The sequence below is a fragment of the Fragaria vesca genome, linkage group LG1, assembly GCF_000184155.1.
Source record: "Fragaria vesca subsp. vesca linkage group LG1, FraVesHawaii_1.0, whole genome shotgun sequence".
NCBI classification, from domain to species: domain Eukaryota; kingdom Viridiplantae; phylum Streptophyta; class Magnoliopsida; order Rosales; family Rosaceae; genus Fragaria; species Fragaria vesca.
The window spans coordinates 20,869,758-20,877,905 of NC_020491.1; the positions used below are offsets into that span (position 1 = coordinate 20,869,758).

At 35.2% G+C, this 8,148-nt stretch overlaps 1 non-coding gene across 1 annotated transcript in view; it reads right to left on the reverse strand.

Annotated features, from left to right (window-relative positions):
* Positions 1–6,060: 6,060 nt before the first annotated feature.
* The window catches only part of LOC101291569, an 8,136-nt gene continuing 6,048 nt past the window's right edge, over positions 6,061–8,148 (reverse strand). Inside the window, exons 5-9 of the transcript XR_183795.1 lie at positions 7,967–8,061; positions 7,069–7,188; positions 6,868–6,936; positions 6,629–6,748; positions 6,061–6,283 (exon numbers count right to left, since the gene is read on the reverse strand). This is a non-coding gene — a transcript (uncharacterized LOC101291569). The remainder of the gene's footprint in view (positions 6,284–6,628; positions 6,749–6,867; positions 6,937–7,068; positions 7,189–7,966; positions 8,062–8,148) is intronic.

An 8,148-nucleotide genomic window follows, 5' to 3' on the forward strand; every position in this document is an offset into this window, starting at 1 on the left:
ACGACAGCACAGGCTTCCAGGACGGCTTCTCTCCTTCTAGGACTGACCAGCGACAAGTTTTCCAGCCAACCTTGATCAATCATGGTGTTTTCCGTCCAGAGCTTCAATCTGGCCAGAAAACTTGTCGCCGGCCAGTCCTGGAAGGAGAGAAACCGTCCTGGAAGCCTGTGCTGTCGTCCGGGAAGGAGAGAAGCCGTCGCCGGCGTGAGACGGCGGAGAACGGACGAGGTCCGCACTTTAAACCGGAGTGCGGACGTCCGCTTCACATCCTCTATATATATATATATATATGCATATGTCTACGGGGATGAAATTAGATATAAATGTAGTGTGTTGGGGGTGGTGCTACGCTTATTGACATGCACTATACATAAATGTACTGGTGGCTGAGTTGAAAGTATGCACTTCTGCTGTATTTGTTGAGATGCAAACTGGGGATGCGTTTGCTTTTACTTTGAGTTTGTTGCTAGAGACAACACTTCTGCTAATGAAGAAAATCATGTTATTATCATTTGCAATCTTACAGCTCAAAGTGCAGATAGGAGAATGTTTGAAAATGTGAAATTCAAGATTTTTAAATTTCTTATTTACCACTGAAATGCCATGTCAATAATGATTAACAATGGATATGAAACAACTTACAAAGTGCAAGAACGCATAGGTTTTTCTCCGATGCAAACAAAGGTTTTTCTCCTCAAAAGATCTGTTTTGCATAATACAATCTTCACCATGTATCCATGAAACAAAAGAAAGCTGAAATGAATAGCAGTGAATCCAGTGATATATCATCATCATTATATCATTATATAGTACTACCATTCCAGCAGTTTTAAGCCTAGCCTGCAACACAGTTTAGCAAATGTAGGTCTAAAAACACGTAGCTTATTTTCATTTGAGGGTAACTTCTCTGTGAACATGTGCAATAAGCAACTAGTTTATAGTGATTAATATCCGCCAAATCGTCATTGAGATGAATTTGGCATGCAACCGCATTTTACATAACCAACTAATGTTCTCTCTGAGTGGAATTTGTTAAGCTACTGCTCAAATTCACAAGGAAAATTGCTAAACTGTGTCTCTTTATTAAGAGATTCTAACCCATGCACCTTCACTTTAAAAAGGTCATATAACATTAGGGGTGGGCATAAAATCCCGTAATCCCGAACCCATCCCTGTCCCATCCTGAAATTTGCCGGGACGGGACCAGATTTAAATATCAAAACGTTAGGCCTATCCCGTCCCATCCCATCCCTATACAACGGGACAAGACATGAGACGGATAATTCAAATCCCGTTTAGGCCCGTCCCATCCCGACCATTTTAATAATTGATTTTTTATTAATTAATATGTGACTTGAAGCTTTCATTTAAGTGTTTTGATCTTAACTCTTTGTTTCTTTAAGTTAATAGGTTATCTCCAATTCAATAATAGTGATGTTTAATACTTTAATTTGTTGATTGTTATAGACTCTCTTCTTGCACCATAGTAGTGATGACAAGTTTAGAGAAAATAAGCAATATAAATTCTCTTATTACACCGTGTTGTACTTGTAAATATGTTACAAGTACTTGTTAATACTTAATAGAGTAAAGAGCACTATAAACTATGAAACTCTTTCCTTTACTTACAAGTTTATTTTTAACTTTTTTTATCCGGGATTAGGCCCATCCCGTCCCAACCGGGATAGGGCCCGGGTGGGATGAAATCTTAAAAACGCAAATCTCGTCCCGTCCTGTCCCGATTTCAATATCCGGGACAGGCCGTGGGATTAGCTCTATCCCGTCCCATCCCATCTATGCCCACCCCTACATTTCATAGCATAAAAGAAACTACACCCACACAAACGTGAAAAGGCGGTTGTTCTTGCTTTGCATATCTTGCAGTTTCAGTCAAATTTTGTGGTTATATCTGCAGCATTCATGATTTCCATATGGAAGTCCATGTACACAGTGGTAATACAGCAATGCAAACATGAATCCTTTTTCAACTATTCAAAAGTGAACAATCACAGACAATCTGCAACCTTATATCAACTATTCAAAAGTGAGTTATATCAATACGCAACCTTATATCAACTATTTAGAAATGAGTTATATTACCTATTCAGCCTGCCCTTTCTAGACCAAGTGATCTAGACAATCCTTTAGCTTCCAGTCGTTTCTTGCTAAAAAACAAGCTATTCCAGCAAAAAAAATGTTGGCCATAAAGTCATGCTGCTAGGATACTAGCAAGGATCTGGTTGAAGAATTGTTGCAGGATTTATTACATATCGATCGGTTTGTCACAATTGATGCTACAGTTTACTTATCGTCTTCGATGATCAATTCATTCCTACCTGTCTGCCATGTTTAGTCTAATCATCTTTAAGGCATGAGGGCACTATAGGCAAGTTGCTGATATATGACACATAAAAAATTAAAAATAACTCATATAAGCTCACATAATTACTATATATCGGCTTGAAACTTATAATCTTATAACGATGAAACTGCAATCTACATTCGCATAAGGCTTAGCTGTCACTCAAATTAATACAAGGTTAACTAGCCAACAGTTAAAGTTGGTGTTGCTACTTAATTTGAGCATAACATAACAATCAACAATGATACTACCGAGCAACATTAGAATCAACAGTGATACTACCGAGCGTAGAAACATTGTTTTCCTTCTTGTCATGTATTTTTCATAGACAAGCATGGATAGTTTGCTATAAACACTCTCATACACCTATACCTTTCGTTCACCATTTAGCTAAAGAAACTCTGAATAATCACCAACCGGTTACGGTTCCCGTTTCATCTCAAAAGTAAAACTAAGGAAATTCAAGAGGTTGTATTTGCTACAACATATACATTTAATGATCCAAGAAAAAGTGATCCTCATAGCAAGTGAACTAAGACTTAGTGAGAGTACTTCTAGTATGCTTTATTTTATTTTTTCTTCCTTATTAGACTATTAGACACGCTTCAACCACAAATCGGCTTTAAACATGCATGTATTCCTATGTCGAAACATTATATCAACTATGATACCATAAATCATACATGTATACCTATGTTTTGACAGTATATATCAACTATAATACCATAAAATATTCAAACCAGTGTCGTATATCCACAGCAACCGAGGCAGCAAAAAAAATAAATCCATTTGCATATACACTCAAGGACTAGACTAGAGAGGAAACACTCATGCAAATGGATGTATTAAACTTGAATGCAGAGCAGCATTTATAATGCATGCATCCATTTGTGTAACTTCTATAGTATAGTATTTTATGTTCATGAATGCATGCATGAATCCATTCGTGTTACTTTACCATGAAAATCAAAGCTAAATGCAGTAGTAGCATTTATAACTATTATATGCTCTGATGGGAACAAGGTAACACATAGAAGTCCATATATATAAAGTATTGACAGTAGGAATCCTGATCTATTTCAATTTGTGGCTGAAAACCTATATCTAGCAAAGTCTAACAAACAAGGCAAATTTGAAGCGCGATGCTCTGGCATATTCAAGGCACGCAATTGACATAGCAAGCTGAATCATGATACAAATTTATAAAACATTAGATCGAGTGTCTTATTACTCCCATCAACACTAACAAGCACAAAAATAAATTTTAAAACCAACAAAGCGATCTCACCTCCAAGTAATAGCTAGCGTATTTGTCACATCCTTCAAACCATATTACAATACTTTTGTGCAGCATTTTACCTAATATGTGCACGACATCCGACTTATAACCCAAGTCCTTGTCAAAAGAACCTATAACCCAACTCTTTTCAACCTTGAAACCAAAATTATAAAAGAAATTTACCACAAAGTGTGATCTTATTTGACAACAATACAACTTACAAAATAAAGTTAAAAATTAGTAGACTGAGGGAAATTTTACATCCCAAACCAAAAGAGAACATAACAAGAAACATAGGTAGCTACAGCAAATCATCTGTAGTTATGGAAATAAAGAATAATAGGTAATGGCCCTAATGGAGAGAAGCTAACAAAAGCAAAACATTTTAGTAAAACCACTCAACAAGTGGATTACATTAAAAACTAAGTAGAACAAAAAATCAAAAACTCCTATGTTTCGTAGTTTAACAATCAATCACCAATGAGCATTTCCCGTGCTTGGTTCCTTGCTAATTAAAACAATCAATTACACAAGCAATGAATTAACACAAAATATGGTAACAAAATAAATTTAGCAAGCGGATATTTAAACCAACTGACATAGAACAAAATAGCACATTAGTAATTCGTTGCAAGAGACATTAATCTTATACATGATTCTAAAATTTCTAATCAAACACATCAAGTCTTATTCACATCAAAGCTCACATATTTAAACAGTACACTTCACATCTCATAGGCCTTGCCTTGTTATAAGGCAACAAATATCATAATTTGAGGACAAACACATAACCCTTTTTATAACTAAAAAGGGGAGAGTCATTTCACAGAGACCTTATCGGAACATACCACATTAGTCCCCTATGAATAGGACCTACACTAACCAACTGACATAGAACAAAATATCACATTAGTAATTTGTTGCAAGAGACATTAATCTTATACATGATTCTAAAATTTCTAATCAAACACATCAAGTCTTATTCACATCAAAGCTCACATATTCAAATAGTACATTTCACATCTCATAGGTATTTGCCTTATTCACATCTCATAAGGCAAAAATATCACAATTTGAGGACAAACACATAACCCTTTTTACAACTAAAAAGGGGAGAGTCATTTCACAGAGCACTTACCGAAACATACTACATTATTCCCCTATGAATAGGGCCTACAATAGCCTCACACTATTCATTTCTGGATAGGGCGCACACTAACCCATGTGGCGGAGGAAACAAAGATATCTCATACAAAAGCCTAGATGGCAGAAAAGTACTCATCAATGAGCACTTAACATCAGAAACTATAATTTATCTAGCTTATCAAAGAACACTAAAATTTTTCAGATCAGTAGTACACACATGGAAGATCAACTTCACGATATTTCAAGCCAAACGGAATCATAAATCCTCAACAAATTCAAACACAAAACAGCTGCAGTGCATAACACTTACAACAATTTTAGTACAAAGCACTTAACTTCAGAAAATCACAACCAGTTATCTAGCTTATTCATAGGACACTGAACTTTTCTGATCAAGAGTTCACACATTGAAGAACAACTCCACATAATTTCAAGCAAAACGAAATCCTATATCCTACTCAATTTCGAATTCAAAACAGCTGCACTCGATAAAACTGAGAACAATTTCAGCACAAAGCACTTTAATGTCAGAAAAACACTACCATTTATCTAGCTTATCATAGGACACTACACTTTCCAGATCATGAGTACAGACATTCAAGAACAACACCAAAAAGTTTCAAGTACAAACCCAAAACAGGTCAAATAAAGTTCTCAACATAAGCTGATCTTTCTATCCAATCCCTTGAGTTTACTTTATCCCTCTCGACTCAAAAGCTTCAGATCCCAAGTTATTTTACAACCCAGGTGACTTCAATCTAATGCATGCAAGTAAAAATTGAAGAAAACTTTGACTAATCAATCCTTAACCACCTTACCTCAAAATTCAGCATCAGGCTTATCCAAGTCAATACTAGACCTATGAAGCTATCTCAATCCCTTCTTATTTCTCCCTCCAGCCAAATCACTCTCCCTTCCTAAGCTATCTCATTCCCTTCTTATTTCTCCCTCCAGCCAAAGCACTCTCCCTTCCTTTCTTTCTTTTTCTTCCTTTTTCTTCGATGCTATATGTACTCCGATAACCTCCCACATCGTCAACAGTCTTTCTGCTTTTCCTAAACATCTTCCAGTCCTCCCTACAGGAACCCAAAAAAAGAAGAAGTATTCCATCACTCCTATAAACCCAAATAAGCAAAGATAAAAACCCAGATAACCCCACAGTCAATATTACTTACTAGAATCGCTGACGAAATGGGTACGCGGCGTAAAAATCGATGGCTCCCACCTCTGCCGATATGATTTCAATTTTCTCCTTTTTTTGTTCCTATTTCGATAGGATTTCATACCCTACGTTGTTATGGCAGTTACCGTCTATGTGGAGATCGTGGCCGGGCAGTTCTTCTGAAGTCTGGCAGTTCTTTTAAAGCCGGGAGATCATGGACTGTGCACTTCCTTCCTTTTTTTTCTCTCTTCCTCTCTTTCCCTGAATCCTGTCATCCCGTACTATTCGTTTTGGTTTTGTTTCCAAGATTACGGTAATGTCCTTCAATGAATATCTACACATAGCTGCAGAATGATAAGTTCTAGGCTTTTTCGGAAGTTTAAAAATTTAACCATTGGAATCTCCTTCTGGCTTTATTAATAGAGATATATAAAACTGTGAATGTAAACAAGAATCACATGTATTATTTTTTTTTGAAGAAACAGGCCAACTCTTTTAGTGATCAGCAAAAACCGTACATAATAGCTTACATGTGGGGCTGACAAATTACTATTACCAAAATAGTATCACCTTTTAAAACATTAAGCACTTCCAACGTAGTTCAAAACAGAATCACATATATTATAGTTTGGTTCTAAATACTGAAAAAAAATTAAATAAATTGTTATTTAAGTTATACCTTCTCAAGATCTAACTCATGCAGTGCTAGATCTTCGGGTATATAAAAGGAGACCTCAATTTCTCCAATGTGCAGTGTCGCAGCCTTTGGTTGTTTATAGTTTAGTAGCGACTCTAATACCTAGAGAAAATGAAGCAAGAAATATTAACGATATATAAGATTAATTAATTAAAGAATAAAACAAAGGTCTAAATTGAGAGATTTAATGTTAACCAAAGTAAATGAGTCAAATTGATCACCTTCTCATCGCTTATAGGGATGACTTCATCCTCTTTTTGGCGTTTGATTGTAAGTAGAGCTGGAATTCTCTGGCATTTTTTTTAATTCGGATGTTGCAGCCACCATATATTGAATGAACATCAGCCAAAATCAATCCATCATAATATGCATAATAATTATTTGAACAACATATGCAATCAAAAATACACATAATTACTTACCAAACTATTTTTTTCATTCCTTCAAGTAGTAGAACATGCAACTTGTGGTCTTGACAACTTTGAGTCTTAGTACTTTGAAGATTAGCAAGAGTGTGTACATTTTCTGGTGCAGAGTCATTGCTGTAGATGGAAGACATGTTGGCAATTGGGATTTGGAGTTGGTTTGCTAGTAGAGAAGCAGAGGATTATGTGAAGAAGATTGTTGAAAGGTGGGAAAATATTACAACTTAGAGAGTGATGAGATAAATCAGTACAAAAGACCAATGAATTTATACAACCTTTTATGTCTTAGGAAAAAACAAGGCAACTCTGTGTGCATGCACCAACCAATACGTGAATCCAAATTTCTTAAATTCATTGCCAAAGTATGAAGATTTTTTATCAATGCATTAGATGGAAAAGAAAACTCATTGGCAGAATCTGACTCAAAAGTTTCAAATGGTAAAATGTTTTGTTTTTTCAATCATGAAAATCTGTCAATATTAACAAATTTAGTCAAACCTTACAAGTATGTCGACATTCATGCATGCAACTAAAAAAAACATTCTGAGGCCAGAAACTGTCAAACTTGTATTTTGATTGTTTTCACATGTTATATATACGTTCTTTATTTGAATCTGTGGTACATAGTTCATGGCAAATAGCTTCTTTTTTTTTGTATTAATACATGAAATATTGGTTAAAGTTATTCTATATCATTTGTCCACACTAAAAAGTTATAACAAAAAGAAATTAAAATTATTTATGACAGTAATGAAACAAGCCAACTTGAAAATTACAAACTTTACCCTTAGTTTTACCTGCCAAGTGCACATCAGTACAGAGAATTTAGATAAGATTAGATTGTAATAGTTTGGATTACGTAAGATAAAAAACGGTAGTGGCTGCAAGACCAAACCTGTGTTAAATGGCTCATTGCGGCATCAATAGATGAAGAATTTCTGTTTAACACTTTTATGCCCACTCAACCTCTTTTTATATGTCAATTGTAACCTGCATCAAACAAATTTATACTCACCAACTCACATTGGTATTAGAGACCAAATTATCTCAAAAGTTAAAAATAAAATTGAGAAAAAA